Here is a 24,180-nt window from a genome sequence, read left to right on the forward strand (position 1 = left end):
AACAGAAAAAAAAAAAAGAATGAGGCAGCATCTTCTTGATCTTATTTCATGAATCGAAATTTCCCCTTCCCATAGGCCTTACCATAGCCAAATTAAAGAAACAGATGTTTGCATAAAAAAATCTCCCTGGAGTCAGTGTGGCTGTTTATTCAATTTTCACCCTGCCATCCAGACTCAGGTTATGTCCAACAGAACCCAAACAACAAGTTGGAATGTACGAATTTCAGCCTGGGGAAGAGTTCAAGGAGAGGTGAGATGGCCCTCCATCAGAGATGCTGGAGAGAAGAGCTCACCAGGATGAGAAGCAGAACAAGAGAATGGCATTTCCCACTAAGAGAACAACTTCTTTTCTCAGCTCCGGATCCCTAATCCCATGGGCCCTACTGTTTCCTGAGTGAAGACACTGTCTTTGGGGTGTCCCTGTCAGCTTCTATCACCTCCCTATAGTCCCCCAACACTAAAAGTAATGTTCAAATTTTGTCTGGGCCTAATAAGTTCACAGAGCTGTTGCACATTGATGAACTAGTGTGTGCATCTCTTTTTTTGATTCCCTGCTGAGTTTGTACATTTTGATTGTCATATGAGCTGTGAGTAATTACATCAGTGCAGACGATGGCTCTGTCTTAGCTATCCACAAATCTGTTAAGTTTGTCTATTTCAACTTCTTTTCTCCAACATTACCTTAGTAAGATCTTTGTGAAACATGAAGAGCGTAGGAGAGATGCTTCTTAACCCAAGTTACAACATCTGAGAGGTGAGAAGTGCAAGCCTAGCTCTGATTGCAACATCTGCTCTGAACAAGGGCACCGAGGGACCCGCCGTCAGATTTTTTTGTCTTAAGGATGATCACCATGTATGTTCACAAATAAAAACATGAAGCGTTCTGACAGCCAAGCAAACCGTGAAGAATTAAACTTCCTCAACAGGAACACACACTGCAACATCCTTGTTGCTATTTATTGGAAGAAACTCCTTCATTCAGGGCCTCTTGCCTTCCTTCCCGTGACTGCCTGCCCAACCCCCGTCAGGTTTATACCTCGTAGACATGTTTCTGCACAAGGGCAAGATTCCACTTGGAGAGGGAACGGTCCAGTTTTGAAGGAATCAGTTTCTTAATGATAAATTCAGACTTTTCCAGTAAAGATGTTTGAGGCAATGTGTTCAGTAGCAGGGAAAGGAAGTTTACAAAGGAACCAGCGCCTCCCTGGGCAAAAGCTCACAGTGACTCACCAACGCCTTCCCAGCCAGCCCTTGGAATTTCATCCCTCTGTTCTTGGGCCTCAGACTGTCCTTCTTCCCACAGACCCTGCGACACATCAGTGAGCTCCAGACGACCGAGGCCGGCCTGTCTTCCCTGACCATTTTCATCCTCATGTTCTTCTCCCACTGCTTTTCCTATGCCAGTTTTTTCACGGCAAATCCTCTCTCCACCCTCCATTGACCAAAATCCTACCCTCCTTCAATGCCTAATGCAACGGTTCGTTTTCCAGGAGCCTCTCCTGATCATTCCACTGACGGTGACTGCTCCATCCCTTACGGTCCTGTAGACCCATGCTAAAGCATTTGTCACATTCTGCCTCATGTGATAGACATTTGTACACTGGCCCGATACCCACTGCAACATTGTGGTCTCCAGGAGAGGACCCAATAAAGAAACATCTTGAGCACAAAATAGCATGCCTTGTTGAATGGACTGAATTATGTCCCCACCCCAAGTTGACGTGTTGAAGCCCCAACCCCCAAAGTGGCTGTATTTGGAGACAGGGCCATTGGGAGGAAATTAAAGTTAAATGAGGTCATAAGCATGAGGTCGCTCTCTCCACAGACATGCAATGAAGAAAGGCCATGCGAGGACACAGCAAGAAGGTGGCCATCTGCAAGCCAGGAAGAGAGCCCTCAAAAGACCCGAGCCCTGTTGGACCTTGATTTTGGACTTCCCAGTCTCCAGAACTGTGAGAAAATAAGTTTCTGCTGTTTAAGCCACATAGTCTATGGTACTTTTTGTGGCAGCTGAGCAGGACACTCCTACATGATGAAACATCAATAAACATATTGATGTTGTAGATTGACTCTATGAATGGGGGCATCAGGAAGACAGGAGAGGTGTTGTCTGAGGGGTTTCGTCCCCTCTATCCACCACATCTGTGTCCCTTTCACTGGATAACTGTAGTGTGAGCTAGTGTGGCAGCTGGCAAGTCTACAGCGCAGGTGGTCAGGTGGGAAATTCAGGGAAGAGTTGGTGTTGCAATCTTCAGTCCTAAATTTGCAGGCTAGAAACTTGAGCAGGGTTTCTGTGTTGCAGTCTTGAAGCAGAATTTCTTTTTCTTTGCAAAACCTTAGTCTTTGTTCTTAAGGTCTTCAAGTGATTAGATGAGGCCCACCCACCTTACTGAGAATAATCTGCTTTACTCAAAGTCTATTGATTTAAATGTTAATCACACCTAAAAAGCATCTTCACAGTGACATTCAGACTGGAGTTTGACCAAACAACAGCACACCATCACCAGCCAAGTTGACACATAAAATTAACCATCACTAATGGAGAGAAAACTCCAACTAAATGTATTTAGCTAAGAGATATTTTTAGCATAGGGTAATATTGTTTCCCAACAATCCATGGGAATCCCTTCCTCTTGGCTAAGTTTCTTGAAACACCTAAGCCAAAAAAACCTACTGAATCCCAAATTGAAACAGTGGAATGTTCTGGAAGTTCCTCCAGCACAGAATAGTAGAATAAAGTCCCAAAACGCTTGCACTTATCTGGAAGATATTTCAGGACCATCTCAATGAATCCTAGAAAAGTATCGACTAACCCAGTTTTCAAAGAAAAACACTTGATCGGTTCCATTTGAAATAAAGTCTAACCACTTAGGTAGATAATTTTTAAATACTATAACAGGAAGTTGATGAGAGAATAAAGTTGATGACAGAATAAAACTCAATGAATGGATGTTCTGCCCAATAAGAGAGAGGTTATTTTCTCCTCTCCTCTCTTTTCTTCTCTTCTCCTCTCTTCTCTCTCTCCCTCACTTTTAAATATTATTTTTTATGACTTCTTGGCAGGAGAAAACGACTCTTTAAAACTATGACCCAATGTCACGGAGAAAACAGACTAGTCTCGTAAACTAATGGCTGTTGTTGAGGGCTCCTTGAGTGATATTCAGCTAGAAAAAAAAAGAAAAGAACTTTGCAGTAAACGACCTTCACAGAAGAAGACTATTCATGTTAATTAGTAGCTCTTCTCAAATATGATTCATATATGCATTAGGCCATGCCATGCCGAACAATGCACGCATTGTCGTAAACATCAAGATAAGTCTCAAGCACGCTTATCAAAATTTTAGAAAACTCTAGCTAGGGTTTTTTTTCATAAGATTGTGACTTACTGCTCCTAGAGCATTGCACAATAGTCTCTCTCCTAATGGCTTTTAGCTTTGCCACTGCCAACTTTTATATTTAAAATCCATACAATTATGGACAATTTATGAACATTATGAGGCTTTTCTTTTCTGCACTGATTCTTACTGATTCAAGCCAGCTTTTATCCTTAGCAAATCAAATGCATTTTGCTTACAACACTAGATTCATTCTCACATATTCCACTTTATTCTTACTATTAGTATTTCTTATTATGCATATTTAATTTAAGAATGCATTTTCTCCATTAAAAAATTAGAATATGCTGAAAGAAGTACTAGAAGGTGATTATTTGCTTTAGTTTGCTTTTATTAACTATGTAAGCCCTGATACGCTCTTCCCAAAGTTAAGAGCAAGAGACAAAAACACTAAAAAGGACAAAAAACATTAAAATTAAAATCTGCTTAAATATCACAGACCTTCTTTATATAATGATGCTGTATAAAATATCAAATTCAAATAAGAGAATGGCTAAAAATCTCTCAATATTATGTGAATGCAGAAAGGACATAAATTTGCTAGAGTTCCTTAAGCAAAAACACCACTAGAATGGTTCTTTAGAGACCCATCTGGCAAGATGCACCCTGAAAAAAGCAAAAGTATGAAGTCAAGCATGGACCTTATCCCCCTCCACACACCCTGCCCCTCCACCAGCCCACTCTCCCCACTAAAACAGGAAAATTAATGAGCCAAACCTTAGCGTTTGTCCTTACATTAAACTCTTTAACAAAATAGTTGGATCTGCAAGAAAATAAGTAACCCGTTAGAGCTCCTTTCTTAATTCTGCAAGCGTTGATTGGAGGCCATCAGCCAAGCGATATGGGTGTTTTTACTATGTGTTGCCTAACAAGTTTGAATCTCCCTACTTCCACTCCGAAGTTTTTGCTTTAACTGGTTGTTTTAAAATTGTAAGGGCAAACCAAGTAACTGAGGTCCCATCTCTACGTGACGGATGGGAGCTGTCGCATCTTCCCCCCCACCTCATTGGCATGGCTTCACCATCACACACACCTGGGTTACTTTGGTTTGCAGACGAGCAGTCCTATATGGACCACAACCACTAGCAGGGAAGAACAAAGAGCACGTTTGTTAATTTCCTGCTTGCGCTGTGTTTAAGCGTTAGCATTTGCTGTTGGTTTGAGACCTTAAAATCTATAGACACCAGCTGACTTTGTCTCTCCTGTGAAATCCAAATAAATTAAGACTGTCTAACATTTTTTGGCACCTACTGAGCATCTACATCAAAAGCTAGCGACTTTTGATATATTATCTGATCATAACACACCTACAAGAATTGCGGCCCCCATTGCGTGGATAAAAATCTTGGTTCCTCCACTTACTAGCTCTGCGAATACACACATATTACTTAATCTCTCTGTGCCTCAGTTTTCTCATTGGAAAAACAAGGACAATAACATTACCTACTCCATAGAGTTGTAAGGATTAAATATAATGCATGTAAAACCCTCAGAACAGAGCTTTCTAAGACCAATTCCTCGCTATGTATCCTGGATCCTATGCCTCTAAGGGTGTCTGGGATATTTCTCTCCACCTAATATTCCCTAGTATTTTGGAATTTTTAATCTCTTAGCTAAAAAAAAGAGGGGAATCTAGCACAGCCAGCTCTGCAGGACTCCATACCCCCTGCTCTCCCAGCTAACAAATTGTGCCTCTATTTGACAGCCTCACTGCCCCTGGGTGGGGGTGGGCCCTAATGTCTGGAATGAAAACAGAATATTTAGTTAAGACCAATAAATGCCTTGAAAATAAAAATATAAACAAAACTTAATTAATTAGCTTGCTAATTATTCTCTCCTGAAACCATTTTTTTTCAGTTCTCCTACAACCATGATCAAAAACAAAACATCAAAAAATAGTAACGGTGCTCTTTTTTTTTGCTCTCTTGGCAATGAAAGTTAATCAAGTGCCCAACTGATCACATAGAGATCGGTTACTAATATCTGGAAAGTATCATTCAGCAATATCATATATAAATTTTCAGCCTAGTTTTAAAAGCTAGAAGTAAGGGTGAGGTGGGAGGGGACTTTTTCTATAGCCTTGATAATGATGCGACGATGAGTATCAGCGACCTAAGTTTAAATTCTGAAAACCCAAATTAAAATATTGGAAGTGTACCTCATTTATGATCTGTTAACTGCCCTCCTTATAGGGGTCCAAAGATCCAAGTGTTTGTGTTCGTTGGGTGTTATTTCTAATGATACATTTTAGGATTGATGCCTCGCCCTGAAATGCTGTGTTGATGTATCATTTTCCGGTAGTTATAGCTGCCTGTGAATTTGTATCTCTTGACCCTCTAGCGAGGGCTAGGTCTGATTAATCACGGCATTATTATGTCATGCATTCTAGCAGTCTGCCTCTGGAAGAAAGTCATGTCTGCTGCAGTACAATTATCTAAGACTGATGACACAGACCAAAGTCATTATAATAAATTTTATTTGGCATAGATCTTCTCACACAGTTCCAACCTCACAACCCACTTAGTAGGCACATAGGATTCTCCTTAGCAGGACTGCATTTTCACCATGCCAATAGAAAGCAAAAAACTTTTAATGGACATATTATATGCAAAATAATGTAAGCTTTTTAGCAAAGGAAGACCAAGGATGTTGCTTGTTGGAGATGGATCTACTCGTGATGTAGATCCATCTCATGCTTCCACCAGCTGGAGAAAGAACAGATTCAGTGATGCCTCTGAAAACCAGACAAAGACCTATCAGAATCAGGGCATAAGCCTCTCCGCTTCTTAATTTCTTCACATTGAAATTCTAGACAGTTGCCAAATATTTGTGAGGTTTGGATGAGGAATTCAAGTGTGGATGATAATTAACAGTCAGCAGCGTGCTGTCCTTCATGCACAGCATAGGAGAAGATGAGGCCTGAAAACCCCCTGAGAGCACGGAGAGGGTTCCTCTTGAATTTTCTGCTCATCCCTTGACCCTCCCATTCCCAGTGAATCCTTTATTCATCTCTTGTTGACTTCCACAATACAACCCGCTCTCCTCAACTAGCAGCCCTTCCAGGACTCTCTCTCAGAAAATGTCATTTTACGACTGTGAGCATTTGAGGTCATCAGACATGGCCACTTCAGACACCTCAAATTTCCCAATGTCCTGTCCTTACTCCTCCCCAAGCCCCATACCTCCATCTGTATTTGGATTCCAAGCCTCTGGGACTTTCTCTCCACCAAAACCTCCCCAGCATTTTGGAATCTTCAATCTCTTCTTCCTCAGTTCATACTCTCTCTCTGTCTCACACACACAGACACACACAGAAACAATCACAGTTGTGTCCCTAAGACTATTACGACAAAACAATACAAAGTAGGAAAAGAGACAAAAAGCAAAGGAGTAATCAAGATCAACAGATCTTATCCAGCAAGGGACACAGGAAGAAAATAATTTTTTTAACTAACTTAGTGACATATAACTTATATATCATTAATTACATCCATTTAAAGTACACAATTCAAAGAGTTGTGACAAATGTGTGTATGCAGGAAACTGCCACTGCTATTAAGATACAGAACATTTTCATAATTTCCCCAAATTATCTTGTGCCCCTTGACCATCCATCGCTCCTCTACTCCTGGCCACAGGCAGCTCCTGATCTGCTTTTTGTCCCTATAGATTAGCTTGAATTCCCTAGCATTTTCCGTCAATGTAATCAGACAGTATGTGCTCTTTTTGTATCTGGCTTCTTTCACTTATTATAATCACTTTCAGATTCATCCATATTGGTGTGTATATCAGTGATTTGTTCTTTTTTATTGCTGAGTAATATTTGATTGTATTGCTATACCGCTATTTGCTTATTTATTCACCTATTGATGGACATTTGGATTATTTACAGTTTGGGGCTATTTCATATGAACTTCCATGAACATTGTGCATAATATTTTGTGTGGGCATATATTTTTATTTCTTTAGGTAAATACCCAGGATGGAACAGCTGGTGGTGTGGTGGGTATATGTTTAACTTTTTAAGAAACTGACAGCTTTCCAAAGTAGTGGCACCATTTTACATTCCCCCAGCAATATATGGGCGTTCTGGTTGTTCTACATCCTTGCCAAGTTTTAGTATTATCAGTCTTAAATTTCAATCATTCCACTGAGTATGTAGTGAGATCTCATTGTGGTTTTAATTTGCATTTCCCTGATAATTGATGATTTTGACCATCTTTTCATGTGTTTACTGGCCATTTGTAGACTTTCTTTTGTTAAATACATGTTCAAATCTTTTTTTCTATTTTCAAAATCATATTTTCTTATTATTGAGTTATAAAGGTTCATCATATATTCTAGATACAATTTCTTTGTCAAATACATGCATTGCAAATATCTTCTTTCATTTGGCCTTGTCTTTTCCTTTCTTTTTTTTTTAGAGATTGGCACGTGAGCTAACATCTGTTGCCAATTTTCTTTTTCTTCTTCTTCTTCTTCTTTTTCCCAAAGCTCCCCAGTACATAGTTGTATATTCTAGTGTGAGTGCCTCTGGTCGTGCTATGTGGGACGCTGCCTCAGCATGGCCTGATAAGCGGTGCCATCTCCGCACCCAGGATCCAAACCAGTGAAACCCTGGGCAGCCGAAGCCAAGCACGTGGACTTCACTACTCGGCCACGGGGCTGGCCCCTTGTCTTTTCCTTTCTTAACAGTACCTTTTGAAGAGCAAAAGTTTCAAATTTTGATAAAGTCCAATTGTTGCTTTTTTTCTTTTATGATTTGGGCTCTTTATGTCCTAAGAAATCTTTGCCTGCCTCAAGGTCTCAAAGATTTGATCCTGTTTTACTCTAGAATTTTTATAGTTTCATTTTTTACATTTAGGTCTATGGTCCAAAATCATTTTAAAATATCTTATGATTATGAGATCAAAAATTATTCTAGGAAAAAAACCACTAAGTGGCTCACCATGATTACGAAAGTAAAAATCATTTGAGAAAAAAAACCACTAACTCACCAATAATTTTTTAATGGTTGTGCTTCCAGTTCTTACTGAGTTTAGTTCTGTCATGGAGAAGACATTAAAGGAGAGACAACAGTTGCATATACTACTAAGCCCTTTGATTTTTTTTACTTAAAATTTTATTTTGCATAATTTTTATAAGTAGTTTTTATATTCCAGTATATGTTAGAACATTTTCCCACACCTTTTCATATTTCAGAACCATGATTTGAAATAGGTGTAGAGAATCCCATCTTATTAATTTCCAAAAATGTGTTTATCCTGTCTTTTTCTTTGGTGTGTATCTTGTATCCATTTGTTTATTAGTATAAAAATGTCACTCTGGATGTCCTTCAATGTAAGTCTTAGCTCTCTAATCATTTCCTTAGCATAAATTTTTTAAGTGGATTTATTAGTTCAAAAAATAAAAACATTTTTAAGGCTTTCGATACATGTTACCAGAAAGAATTACCAATTTACAGACCTCTCAGGAGTTTGTGAAAGTATAGCTGCACCCTCCTCGATTTGAGGCATTGCCTTTGGTTTTCATCTTAGCAAATCTATTAGGAGAAAATAATAAATCTTGTTGTTTTCATTTTCATTTCCTTGACTTTAGTAAGGCTGAATATTTTTTTCATACACTTTTTGATCATTTGTGTTTCTTCTTTGTGGATTACTTGTTCAAGTCCTTAGTCTATTTCTAATGAAACATTATTTTTTAATTGATTTATAAGAGCTATTTATATAGTAACCTATACCAATCTATTAACATTCTTTAATCTATTTCTGCCAAAGACATTTCAAATATTTTCTTATTTGTTATTCATCACGTAATTTTGTTCATGATATTTCTAACCTGCAGCATTTTAAAATTCTATCAAATCTATCAAATTCTTGCATTAAAAAGATTTTCCACGCCTCAATAACATGCCTGTTTACAGATAGGTAAACTAATATTTTTTTCATCTTCTAATATATTGTGTTTACATTGTGATGCTCTAATGCATCTAGGAGGTATTTTAGTATGAAGTGTGAAGAAGGAATGTGTCTTAGCCCCAGTTCCTTGCAAAGCAGAGCCTGAGGAAAAGCTTACATGTTAACAGTTGAGGGGAGAGGCATCCCAGGGCATCAAGAGTGAGAGGAAAGGGAAAGTGAGAAAGGGCAAGAGGAAAGAAAATCAAATGGGGTGCATCATGACCAGGCTGGCCATAGCTTCACAGCAAAACGCAGTCATTGTTCAGTCATGCAGGATGTCAACACAGAAGGTGACAGAGTCAATGCACGAGTCCAATGGAGCAGGGAGGGGGATGAGGAGAGAGGAACTGATCTGTCAACTCTCTGTCTCCCTCCTTTTAATGGTCAAGGTTTGTGCTTCTGAGTTGTGCTACCCAAACACTCCAGGCAGCTGCTAGGGAAGTCTGGGCTCCATGGACTCAGCCGGGTCAGACCTGGTGCTGGAGCTGCTGTGGCTCCTGTGTGCAGACAGCAGCAATGGAGGCTGAACCCTGGAGCCTGGAGGAGCAGGGCTGTTAGGAGATAAGCAACAGTGGCTGAGAAGGTTGGTGGAGCCTGGCAAATCCAGACAAGCTGGTCTAGTAGAGGATGTGACTTTAATAGTTAACCATTTAGCCTGGCTTCACATAATGGAGAATCAATCCTTTTTGCACTGATTTAAATTTCAATTTCACCATATTCTAAGTTCTTAACTATACTAGGGTTTGTTTGAGGTTCTATCTCTATCTATGAATGTAAAAACGTAACTTTAGAATAATTTTTAGCTCTCTGGTGGTATAAATTCCCTCTCATTTTCTGTAACTTTTTTCTTGACTCTTATGAGAATAAGCTCATGTGTGTAGGTAAAGTCATAATTTTAACTAGTTTCATAAAACAATTAGGGATTTCTACATAAGTCACATTAAATTAATGCATCTATTTGGGGACTATCAATATTTTTATACTGCTATATCTTGCCATTCATGAATACAGCAGAAGTGTCAACTTATTTAAGCTTTTTTATGTCCCTCAATAAAATTTTCCATTGATTTTTCATGTAGCTCCTGCAGAACTTTTATTAAATTTATTCCTAGATATTTTAAATTATGTTACTCTGGTGGGCAGGACTTTTTTTTTATTATGCTTTTTAATTGATAAGTTTGGCATGTGGTAAACTTTTTATATATTAATTTTGTAACTGATCATTTTTCTAAACTCCCTAACTAGTTCAAATAATTCTTCAACCTATTCTCATGGGCTTTGTGGGTAAAAAAATCATGTTGTCTATAAATCACGATAATTTTTCTTTCTTCTCCAATGATTATATTTCTTATTTCTCTTTTTCATCCTTTTTTATTGGCTGTGACCTCAGAATAGTGTAAAGTGAATAATTATGATGTCATCTTTATCGTGCTCTTACTTTTAATAAGAATGCTTCTGCTCTTTTTCTTTTAAATATTATATGGGCTGTTGGTTTCAGAGAGAAATTTTAAATCATATCAAGGTAGTACATTTCTATTACTCAATTACAAAGAGTTTTTTAAATTGATGATTGATGTTAATTGATATCTTTTTGTCTTGATTAGACCAACCAGAACATCGTCTGTTTTACTGGGAAAAGGAGGCTGAAGCTTTTGATCCAATGCTTTTCTTAATTGGACACTGGCCTTTCAGTAAGGACTCAGCTGCTTCTCCAGGAACGGAGACTGTGCTCTGTGCTTCTGCTACACAGGGCACAACAACCCTTCGCTTCGGGTCAGACTGGCCCTCTACCATCTGACACGGCTTTTATAGCCTAGTTGCCAAGCACTCATACAACTGTTCAAATGTGTGTCACTGCAAACCTATCTTGCCACCAGCGTAGTAGTGTTATCTGTATATACTTAGGCTTGGAGTGTTTTTATTTGTTTGTTTGTCTGTTAGTTAGGGGGCACCATAACAGTGATTTTTATCCGTGGTCCATGCTAGTTGTTTTTCTCATCTTTGATCTTTGGACACTAGTGATTCCAATCCTAACATCTCCCAATGCTTAGTTTGCTTGGCTTTGATTTTTTGTTTTGATATAAAAAGCTTGTGGATTTTCATACTTGATTAAAATAGAGTATGGTTTTTGCTTCACAATTTATTTAGCCAATTTCATGCACTTTAGAAATTTCTATTCTTTTTCTGACAGTCGGAAACATGTTTTCCCTCCAGGAAGTCAGGAGGTAACCAGGACTCTGTTAAATTCGTCCAGGTCTCTATTATATGTACTTATACCGGGTCAAGTTGCTCTCCCAATGCCCAAAGTTGCTATTCCACCTCTTTATCAATTTTCTTCTCCCTTTCCAACCACCAAACTGCCCCTCCTTCTTTCAGCAAATGAACTTGCCTCTTCCTTTACTGAGAAAATCAAGGTTAACAGGTGGGAATTCCCATCCTTGAATCTATAGCTAAGTCTGGAGTCCTCCCGACGCCCTCCCCAACTTATTCCCTTTTCTCCGGTCTCATGGGAAGAACCATCTGCCCTTCAGTATGAGATCAACACTTCCATCTATTCTTCATCCAATTCCGTCATCTCTCTTTAGATACAGTATTTACCTCTGCTGTAATTTCTACTTCCACCTCTTTGTCAACTTGTAAACTTTGAACCCCTTTAAGTCTTCACTTTGGTTTTGAATCTCTCTAGTTTCTTACTACTTTCTATTTCAAACCTTACTCCAAAACTACACAGTGCCTGCTGCACCATCTTAACAAGGTGTTCTATGAGCACCACTGAACAACATGCACAAAACTTCACTGATCAAGTCCCTTCCCCCAAATCTGCTCCTTCTACCATCTTTTTTATCATCATAAGCGGCGTAACTGTCCAGCTACTTATCCAAGCCAAGCAGGGACTCAATGAGCCCCTCCCTCGCCCATACATCCGGTCAATGTCTACACTCTTTTTTCTCTTTAAGTTCTCCTGTGTCATTCTTCTCTCTTCCGTGCCGCCTGCTGCAGCTTGACCCTCGTCATATCTCTTTGGAACTCCTGGTATGGTTTCTCTGTTCTGAATGGCTTTTTTCATAAACCAAGCTTTTTCTGATCTCTTGTTTTCCCACATTCTTCCCACTGTTCCCTCCGCCTAAAACACTTGTCTACTCTGATCTTGACCTTGTCAAACATTCTTAAACAGAAACATCAACAGAGATCTTGCTTAACAACAACAAAAATAATTCTATTTCAATCACTTTTGTGCTTAAAACCCTCTAATAGACCTCTTTTGATCTTGAGATAAAGGTCAAACTCCTTAGCATGACATACACATTTTCTTCTCTAGACTTTCCTTTTACCAAACTTCTGCCCACTCCTATGTTCTCATCACAGTAAATTTTTCGCATCTCACATCTCTGTTATTCACAATGCTATTTCATGCCACCATGATCCATCTTTGTTCAACTTTTTTTTTTTACCTGCAATACTTCTAATACTTCCTCCCCCATCCCTGTCCAGAAAACCAACATCTATTTGTCTTTTTTAAGTGATCTCAAAAATCACCTACTCTTTGAATCTTTGTTGTGCCACCACCTACCACTTAGAACTGATCACCTTTCTCCTTCGCACTCTTGTATAGACTTCTATCACAGCGCCTTAATAGATGTCTTTGTTTTCAAGTCTATTTGTTTCCCTGTAATAATACATAAAATTGTTATAGTCTTTCCCTCATTTATTCATCCAAAAACGAATATCTTTATTCATAAACCATTTGTAAGCACTGTGTTAACCATTAGGAACACAAAGATTAGTAACATAGACTCCTTGCTCCAAAGAGCACATGCAGAGAAATGGGGAGAGACAAACATACACATACAATGTAGCAATGTAGCAAGTACCCGGAGAGTGATATTCACCATCTATTTATCTCAGGGGCACAAGGAAAGAATATCTAATTCAGTTATTATTGCCAGCACCTCATACTGTGCTTGACACATTTCCTCAGTAAGTATGTACAGCTTATTAAGTGCATCATAGTTTGTTGGGAAAAAGAAAAGCAGTGAGCAGCCAGCTCACGGAATGACCCAAAGGAAGTCCCCACTGACTCAGTCTGTTTTCCCTCCAATCTGTACCTTTTTATTCACTCAGTTTTGCATCTGGACCATCCCTTCTGGGAGCATGAGGGGCTCAAGGAAATTGCCAAAAACCAGAGCAGCTAATCCATGTTCCACCAGTAAGCTTATGGAAGTTCCTGCCAGTCTCTGCCTTAGCCTGGAATTGAAATCGCTTGTCTGAAATTGTGGCCAGGAGATGAGTGGCAAGAAATGACTAACCAAGCCATGGCTTTCAGCTTCCTTGAGGAGCCCAGTGTGGTAACGACATCATCCCCCCCACCCCATCCCGCTCAGAATTTGCCACCCATCAAACTGAATGGAGCCAAGACGATTTGGGACCTCCCTTAGTCCACGAGCACCTGAGGAATTTATCATCAGAGAGATCTGTATTTGAATCTCAGCTTCACTATTTAACAAGGTGTGGCAATGACAGTCTTCAATCTCTCTGTGCTCCAAATGCTTCATCTGTAAAATGAGAACAATAGCTTTCTTAGAGTCCTGTTGTCCAGAATGAGGTGATCTAAAATGCCTCACTCACTATCTACCACACGATAATCATAAGCTCCTTTAACTGACGGCTTACTCTGTCCTAAAAGAGGAAACGGTTCCTTTTCTGGGGTTTGTCTTTTAGGTTTTGCTGTTTCATTTTTCTTTAATGCTGCTTATGACCTCTTCTACCTCTCCTTGGCTTAGCATTTATCTTCTCTTCAAGACAAATTTAATAAATATTGAATTCAACGTGGTCATAAACACCCCACCATCAGTTACAGTCCTTTGTGATCTAACTAACCAGACTAGATGAAGAGGATTTAGGTTAGACTGACCACTCTAGCTAGCCTGGAGCTAGCATATGGCTAAATTCATCGCTGATGCTCTAAATTCCAATCTTGCCACCACATACTGACTTACCTACCTGAATCCACACACTGCACCTGTGATTCTACTCAGCCCTACTACATCTCTTTTCTTTCTTCACCACAAATGACTCAAATTAGTTCAAATATATCACCAGCACCGAGAAAGGGGGGACTGAAATGGTTTCTTCTTACGGCCCTTTATTAAAAATAATTTACATCTCACTTTGTAAGAGGAGGCAAAGAGCAAAGAAAGACAATAAAGTGGAAGAGGCAGAAAATAACAGAAAATCAGAGGTGATGTCATCAAGATGGTGACACAGATCATTCCCACCTCAGTCCCTCTCACAAGACCAATGAGCAACGACCCACAGACAAAACACCATTATGAAAATCCCAGAACCTGGAGGTGAGGCTGAAGCACTTCCTTGGAATTTGCTATTGGATACACATATAAAAAAGATGTGAAGTATAACATCAATAACCTAAAATGTGAGGGGAGAGAACTAAAAGCACCATTTCTATAAACTATCCAAGGTAATTTGTCACCAGCTTAAAATGGATGTTATAACCTTAAATTTTTTATGTAAGCCTCATGGTAACCACAAAGGAAAAATCTATAATAGATACACCAAAATTATGATAAAAGAGTCAAAGTATACCACCACAAAAAGTCATCAAATCACAAAGGAAGACAGCAAGAGAGGAAGCAAGGAACAAAGGATCTACAAAACAGCCAGAAAATAATTAGAAAAAGGCAATAGTAAGTCCTTACCTATCAATAATTACTTTAAATGTAAATAGATTAACTTCTCCAATCAAAAGACATAGAAGGGCTAAGTAGATAAAAACCAAGATCCAACAATATGCTGCATACAAGAAATTCACTTTAACTTTAAGGACACACATAGACTGACAGTGAAGGGACGGAAAAAGATATTTCAAGCAAACAGTAACCAAAAGAAAGCAGTGGTAGCTATACTTATGTCAGATAAAATAGACTTTAAGCTAAAAATGGTCACAGGATACAAAGGAGTTCATTATATGGTGATAAAAAGATCAATTCATCAAGAAGATATAATAATTATAAATATTTATGCACGCAACATTGGAGCATCTAAATATATAAAGCAAATACTAACATAACTAAAGGGATAAATAAACAGCAATACAATAATAGTTGGAGGCTTTAATACCCCACTCTCAACAATAGATCATCAAGACAGAGAGTCAATAAAGAAACAGTGGATCTGAACACTATAGACCAAGTGGATGTAACAGACTTATACAGAACACTCTATCTAACAGCAGTAGAATACACATTCTCAAATGCACACAGAACATTTTCTAGGATAGATCATACATTAGACCACAAAACAAGTTTCAATAAATTCAAGAAGATGGAAATGATATCAAGTATCTTTTCCAACCACAATGGTATGAAACTACAAATCAACAACAGGAAACTGGACAACAGCTGGAAAATTCACAAAAACATGGTGATTAAACAACACACTCTTAAACAACCAATGAGTCAAAGAAGAAATCAAGAGGGAAATCAAAAAATACCTTGAGACAAATAAAGATGGAAACACAACATACCAAAACTTACAGGATACAACTACAACACTTCTAAGAAGAGAGTTTATAACTATACACACATACATTAAGAATAAGAAAAAAGATCTCAAGCAACCTAACATGGCACCTCAACAAACTAGAAAATGAAAAACAAACTAAGGCCAAAGTTAACAGAAGGAAGGAAATAATAAAGATTAGAGCAGAAATAAGTGAAGTAGAGAACAGGAAAACAATAGAAGAGATTTACAAAACTAAAAGTTAGTTCTTTGAAAAGATAAACAAAATTGACAAATCTTCACTTAGGCTAACCAAGAAAAAGAGAGAATTCAAATGAAATTGTAAGTGAAACAAATTATAAATGAAAGAGGGGACATTACAACTAATACCATAGAAATACAAAGAATCGTAAAAGACAACTACAAACAATTATACACCACAAATTAGATGGCTTAGAAGAAATAGATAAATTACTATAAACATACAACCTTCTGAGACTGAATCATAAAGAAATAGAAAATCTGAATCGACCAATAATGAGTAACGAGATTGAATCAGTAATCATAAACCTCCAAAGAAAAGTTCAGGAACAAATTATTTCACTAGTGAATCTTGTCAAACATTTAAAGAAGAATTAATGACAATTCTTCTCAAATCCTCCCAAAAAGCTGAAGAGGAGGAAACACTCCTAAACTCATTCTATGATGCTAGCTTTATCTCGATACCAAAGCCAGATAAGGACACTACAAGAAAAAAACTATAGGCCAATATCTCTGATGAATACAGAGGTAAAATTCTCAACAAAATACTAGCAAACTGAATTCAACAGCATGTTAAAAGGATTACACACCATGATCAAGTGGGATTCATCCCTGGGATGTAAGGATGGTTCAACTTATGCAAATCAATAAATGTAATACATCACATTAATAGAATGAAAGATAAAAATCATATATCACTTCAATATATGGAAAAAAGCATTTAAAAATTCAACATCTCTTCATGATAAAAACTCGCAACAATTTGGGTGCAGAAGGAACATACCTCAACATAATAAAGGCCATAAATGACAGGACCACAGTTGACATGATACTCCATAGTGAAAGGTTTAAAGCTTTTCTTCTAAGATCAGGAACAAGACAAAGGTGCCCACTCTCACCATTCTTATTTAACATAGTGCTGGAAGTCCCAGCCAGTGCGGTCAGGCAAGAAAAAAGAAATAAAAAGCATCCAGATCAGAAAAGAAGAAGTAAAATTGTCTCTGTTTGCAGATGACATGATCCTATATAGAAAAAACTCCAAAAACTTATTTTTCAAGTGTTAAAGCAGAAATTTATTAAAATGTATTTATAAAATGTTTTACAGACCAAAAAAATGTACAAAGTCCTCAACATTCAAGCAATCAACTCTATTCTCAGAAGTGCTTTGAGAGAAGACAGATTTCTTTGCCCTCTCCCTAAAAAGATACTTCTGTTTATATTCCTGCAAATGATGCATTTATTACACTACCTCTTATAAGAACGATCCCCTTGAGATCCCAAAATCTCTGCAGAGAGTAAAGATATTAGCAAAGAATCTCTTCCACAATGCAATGCCCCATCACAGAGGCATAATGTAAAAGACACATTAAATGGTGGTTGCATCAGAGAAGTGTGTATAGCCAGTCAGTAGGCTATGAGAAGAGCCTGAGGGCCTAGCTGGGCAGGCCTTAACTGTGGAGCATGGCATAGCCTACAGGGCCTCTCCTCATCATCTGAGGTGGCCATTGCTCCTGGAAGTTCAGTCTCCAGAAGTATGTCGGTCACATTACTAGGTGGTCTTCCCGAGGCCCCTGCTAAAATTTCAAACAGAATTTTATCAATTTCCATTTCTGCTGCTTTTTCCGTATCATCCTGATCACGCATCCTTTTTAAAGTGTTCTCTAACATCTCTTTAACTTATACATGATGGCTTGAATTTATGGGATCTTCACAAGACTCTGAATGGCCTTCATTGCTTCTGTGCTCTTCTGCAGGGAATCAGACACTGGGAAACCATCAGCTGGTTCTTCATCCCCATGAGCATGGAGTTCATGCTAGCTTTGAATGCATAAACTTTGCTCACAGTCTTCCTTGACCTGATCATCTCCTTGGCCAGAACCACACAGACATCCTGTCGGTCCTTCTTGACAGCTTCTCTTACAGAGAGTTTCATGTTTTTTCTTCTGTTTGGATACCTCTTATTTGCCTGCCAAAAACTCTCATTTGCTATCTTAATCAACAAAATTAACACACACAAATCCATTGCATTTCTATACACTAAGAACTATCTGGAAAAGAAATTTTAAAAAACCCAGGTTTATGATAGCATCAAAAAGAATAAAAATACTTGGGAATAAATTTAACCAAGGAGGTAAAATATCTGCACACTGAAAACTACAAAACGCTGATGGTAAAAATTGAAGAAAACACAAATAAATGGAAAGATATCCCATGTTCATGGATTGGAAGAACTGATATTGTTAAAATGTCCATACTACTCAAAGTGATCTACAGATTCAATGCAATCCCTATCAAGATTCCAACGGCATTCTTTACAGAAATAAAAAAGAAAATCCTAAAATTTGTATGGAACCACAAAAGACACTGAATAACCAAAGCAAACTTAAGAAAGAAAAACAAAGCTGGATGCATCACACTTCCCGAATTCAAATTGTATTGCAAAGCTATAGTAATCAAAACAGTATGGTACTGGTATAAAAACAGACACATAGACCAATGGAACAGAATTGGTCTGGATTCTCAAATCCAGAAATAAACCTATGCATATATGGTCAATTAATATTTGATAAGGGAGCCAAGAATACATGATAAGGCAATGATAGTCTCTTCAATAAAGGTGTTGAGAAAATTGGATTTCACATGCAAAAGAATGAAACTTGACCGTTATCTTACACTACTTACAAAAATTAACTTGAAATAGATTAAGACTTAAATGTAAGATCTAAAGCTGTAAAAGTCCTCGAAGAATCATAGTGGGTAAGCTCCTTGACATTGGTCTTAGCAATGATTTTTTGGATTTGACAACAAAAGCACAAGCAACAAAAGCAAAAATAAATAACTACATCAAACTAAAAAGCTTCTGCACAGCAGACGAAATCAAAAAAATGAAAAGACAACTTACAGAATGGGAGAAAATACTTGCAAATGATATATCTGATAAGGGGTTAATGTCCTGAATATATAAGGAACTCACACAACTCAACAGCAAAAACAAAAAACAAACAAACAAAAACACAAATAACCCAATTGAAAATGAGCAAAGGACCTAAATAGACATTTTCCCAAAGAAGATACAGAAGTGGCCAACAGGTTCATGGAAAGGTCTATTACTTTCATCACATCACTAATCATCTGGGAAATACAAATCAAAACCACAATATCACCTCACACGTGTTAGAATGTCTATTATCAAAAAGACAAGAGATAACATGTGCTTGCGAGGATGTGGAGAAAAGGGAACATTTGTACATTGTTAGGGCAATATAAATTGGTACAGCCACTATGGAAAACAGTACAAAGATTCCTCAAAAAATTAAAAATAAACTACCACATGATTCAGAAATTCTACTTTTCAGTATACATCCTGAGGAGGAAGTGAAATCACTGTCTTAAAGAGATATGTGCACACTCATGTTCATTTTAGCATTATTCACAATAGCCAAGACATGAAAACCACCTGTGTATCCACTGACAGGTGAATGGATAAAGAAAATGTGAGACAGAAAGATAGATAATGAAATACTATTCAGCCATAAAAAAGAAGGAAATTCTGCCATTTGCGACAACATGGATAAATCTTCAGAGAATTATGCTAACTGAAATCAGAGAAAGACAAATACTGTATGATGTCATTTATATGTGGAATCCCAAAACACCAAACTCATAGAAACAGAGAGTAGATTGGTGGTTGCCAGGGGTGGGGTGGGGGGAAGGGTGAAGGTAGTTAAATGGTACAATCTTCCAATTTTGTGATGAATGATTATTGGGGACCTAATGCACAGTATGGGGACAATAGTTAACAATGCTGTACTGTATGCTTGAAAGTTGCTAAGAGAGTAGATCTTTAAAGTTCTCACCACAAAAAAAAATGTTAACTATGTGAGGTGATAGATGTGTTAACTAACCGTATTTTGTAATCATTTCACAATATATACATATATCAAATCATCACATAGTACACCTTAAACTTACACAATGTCATATGTCAATTACATCTCAATGAAGATGGAAAAAATTCAAATGAATATAAACAAGGGGAAAAAAGAAAGCAGAAAATCAATAAGGCAAGAAAGCAAGAGATATATTCCATATAAGTCTGTACCTTTTCCAGGACAAGGTGACAGGAGCCAGAGAGCTTGCTATTCCTCTCCATGACCTCAAACACAAATAACATATTACAAGTCATCTCCTCTGAGAGACCAGAGAATCGCTGCCTCCAACAGGAACTGGATTCCCCACTAATCTCTGAGACTGTACATTTTTTAAACTATTCCTAACAAATCATTGAATTAATTTCCTTTTTATTTCCTTATGAGAAAACCAAATTACTAATATTACCAAAATGTTCTCCCTCACTGGAAAATCCCCCTGATTCTAGTGTTTGAGTTTTTATGACTCCATTTGGAGTTGGCTTGAGGAGATGTGATTTTTTTTAAAAGACGAAATATTCAGTACTAAGCATTCTACTCTCTGTAGGCTAATATAAGCATTTTTTTCATTCTCAGTTCCTTCTCTCATCTTTTATTCACCCTCTGCTTTCATAGTGCTACTTTCCATACAGCGTTTTTCATCTTCAAAAATGTTTACAGACTTTTCAAAATAAATCTTGGTCTCCCAAATACAAACTCTGGGGCTCAGATGGACCATTTAGGGGTAACTCTTCAGCCCCACACCGAAGGTCAAAACTTTACAAACAGCGCTGGCTTTACAGGCTTCTCTGAGTACAGGTGACAGGAGATGGGGCTTGCAGATAAAGGATTTCATTTCCCCCTCTTTCTTCATCTGCTCGGGCTGCTATAACAAATACCACCACGACTGTGTAGCTTAAACAACAGGAATTTATTTTCTTGTAGTTCTGGAGGTCGGGCAGTCCAAGATCAAGGTGCCAGCCTCTTCTGTTTCTGCTGAGAGCTCTTTCGCGGCTTGCAGACAGCCACACTCTCGCTGTGTTCTCACATGATGGAGAGAGAGAAGGAGCTCTCTGGTGTCTCTTCTTATTAGGACACTAATCTTCTCAGAGCAGGACTCCACCTTTACAACCTTGTATAACCTTAATTACTTCCTTCCTCCATTACAGTCACATTGGGGGTTAGGGCTTCAACATATGAACTGGGGGTTGGGGGGCGTGGGGAGGAGGAGATGATTCAGTCCATAGCATCCCTGAAAAGGCTGTACTACAAAGTCAAAATGGACAAAAACACAGCAGATGTCCATTTCTTTAAGTCAATTACCCAGCGGCAGAAATTAACTATGAAAAAGACTTAGCAAGTTGTATCATCCACCACTACTCCTTCTGCCACTTGGGAGTCGATACCACTTTCTTTCATGCTTCAAAGCACTTTAGGAGGGTTCTTTTGCTCTGTTGAGTTCTGACTCTACAACCTTGGTACCTGACACTGTCTGGGAGCTTTAGAACAGACTACATGTGCTCCTTCCGCCCGCCGTGCACACCTCCCTCTCCACTGCAACAGCTAAAAACCTTTTCATGGGACAAGCACCTCTCCTTGGGTGCCTTCCATTTTCTCTGTCTTCCCTGGGGGCCCACGTGCCATGCTTCTTTATCTCAGGCTGAAATCTCCACTTTCACCTCTCTTGCAACCCTCCTAGATGTTGGAGACCATCCAATCCCTCTGCAAAGTGCCATCCAAGAGCTGGCTACCTGGTCCACTGCAAATCACTGATCCTTGGCCTCCCAGCTCTGTGTAACGCATCCACAACCAGCCTCTGCTGGCACAGGAGAGCTTTGCCTCCTTCTGTGTGGTCTGCCTTGCAAGGAGAGCTGTACTAGGCTCTGATTTAAGAGGGCTTCTCCATCTTGGTGTGATCTTCCACATCCATCACTATAGCAGAGTGGAGGTGGCTGGTTTGGTTACAGGAAGTGTCATTGGATGCCTGCAAACTCCTCATCTTTTCCAGGCCCCCTTTCCTGCAGGGAGCTGAGAAAATCTGAATCCCTGCGATCTGATTGGATGATGAGAGAGTCTGGCTGTCAGTCACTCCTCCCAGGCTTAAGGGAACTGCCTATTGGAGCTTTCCCTTTGGTTCCTGGCATGGAGCCGCTCACAGTTAATCCTGTCATTGATTCTGTAATTCTGTGGACCCCTTTGGAGGAGATAAAACTATGCTCAGGATATGGTAGTTATAATGTGTTGGGTCACTGTTAGATACTTTTCCTAAAGAACACACTATAAAGGAACAGGAAGCATGAGGAAAGAACATAGGAGATCTTAAAATGGAGAGGTGCTTTCATTCTTCTCTTTACTGCCTCTAAAGAAAACACATACTCACTCACTCACTCACAGTTTCTATCCATACCATCAAATTAACTTCATATTTTTCCTTCTTTCTCTCTCTGCCCCTCTCCCTTTTCTCCCTCTCTCTCCCCTTTCTTATTTCTTTCCTTCCTCCCATGGCCTCAGACCAATCACCAAGTGCTTGCTCTATATGCTATAATCTGCTTGTTTTGCATAATTTTTACTAAAGTTATACTCATACAAAATCTAAGTGCTGAGGCAAGAATTAAAATGCAATCAGTTAAAGAAACATCTTAAGTGGACATCCCCTTAATTCAACATTTTATTTCTTTTTAAGGAAACACATTACATTTAAATCAAGTCTGTAGTGCCAGCATGTGGTTTAATGGTCTTGGAGTCTGTGGTCTGGGTGGAATCCCAGCTCCTCCACTCCTAACTGTGACCTTGAACAAGTTACTTAGGTTCTCAAAGGCTACACTTCTTTACCTCTAAAAATGGTGATAAGAACACTAACTCCTTAGGCTATTGTGAGGCTAATATTAATCAACACACACAAAGCACTTCTAAAAGGGCCTGGCATCCAGTAGGTGTTTAACAAATATCACACATTATTATTATATTAGGCTTAAGTTTTTTGGAATACCTGTTATGTGCCTAGAACTTTGCTAGACAGGTGAGGTGTGTGGAACATGCTAGTTACTGTTGACTGACTTGACTTCTTCTTGAATTGCTTAACCCAGGTGAGTTTTTCAGAGTGGTATGGACAAAGCCTTGCAGGGCACCCACGGGTACCCCAACTGTGAGGCACGGGATACCAGAGTCTCTGAGATATCATTGTTATGACTGGTGGCTGTCATTTTGAGCATCTGGGATTTCTTCCAATTGCATTTAAGAATCCTCATGAAAACCTGGTAGAGAACACTGTGCAATAATCTCTCCTCGTGAAGCAACACTGTGATGTGCTTATAAAAAATAATGGACTTTAATATAGCTACACCTTCCCATTATTTTCAAGGGCAGCCTTGATTCCTTCTATCTTTCCATGTTACAACCAGGAGGAAGATAACTTCACCCAGCCTCCTCAAAGTGTAACCCCGATTACAGTGGTCTAGGAACAGTAGGAAAGCAATAAATGCTTGTTGAGTGCAACCATTAGTCTCATAGGCAAACTGAGGCCACACATTTCCAAACGAACCAGGGAATCATTCATTATTTCTCTGTCCCGATGCTCCTCCTGGAAGATGGCTCATATGCTTGCTTCCATCTCAACATTCCTTCTCTGGTAGAACTCCTCTTGCACTCCCTCAGTGATTGCTTCAATATGCAGCAAGAAGTGCAGTCCAGGCTGCCTCTGGGCCCCCTGGTTCTGCTCAGGAATATTCACACCAACACATCAGCTACCTCCTCACTGATATACATCACATCAGAACAACTGCCTACCAATGGATAGGCCATTGGTCTCTCAAGGGTTTAGAAAAATGAACAGTAGCTTCTTCTTTCAAAAATATCAGGGACTCTTGGCCAAAGGTCATGTTGAAATGCTTCTTGACAGATAGGCTCTATAGGCAATTAACCTTCCTTCCCTCTGAAACTACCGTTCCTCACATCTGCCAAGTTGTGCATATTCACAGAGCACTCTAACACCAGTCATTTCATTTCATCTTCACAGCTAGCAAGTACATCAAGCAAGACGTGCATATCAATATTAATGATAATGATAATAATTGCAATAACAAAAACTTTTATCGAGAGCTTACTTGGTGCCAGTTACTGTGCCAAATGCTTTGTATGGAT

General features: G+C 38.7%; 1 pseudogene; it reads right to left on the minus strand.

Moving 5' to 3' along the window:
• Positions 1-7,865: 7,865 nt before the first annotated feature.
• On the minus strand, positions 7,866-23,243 carry LOC106827115 (charged multivesicular body protein 3 pseudogene; annotated as a pseudogene).
• Between the last annotated feature and the right edge of the window lie 937 nt (positions 23,244-24,180).

Source organism: Equus asinus, chromosome 25, assembly GCF_041296235.1.
Source record: "Equus asinus isolate D_3611 breed Donkey chromosome 25, EquAss-T2T_v2, whole genome shotgun sequence".
In the NCBI taxonomy this organism is placed as follows: domain Eukaryota; kingdom Metazoa; phylum Chordata; class Mammalia; order Perissodactyla; family Equidae; genus Equus; species Equus asinus.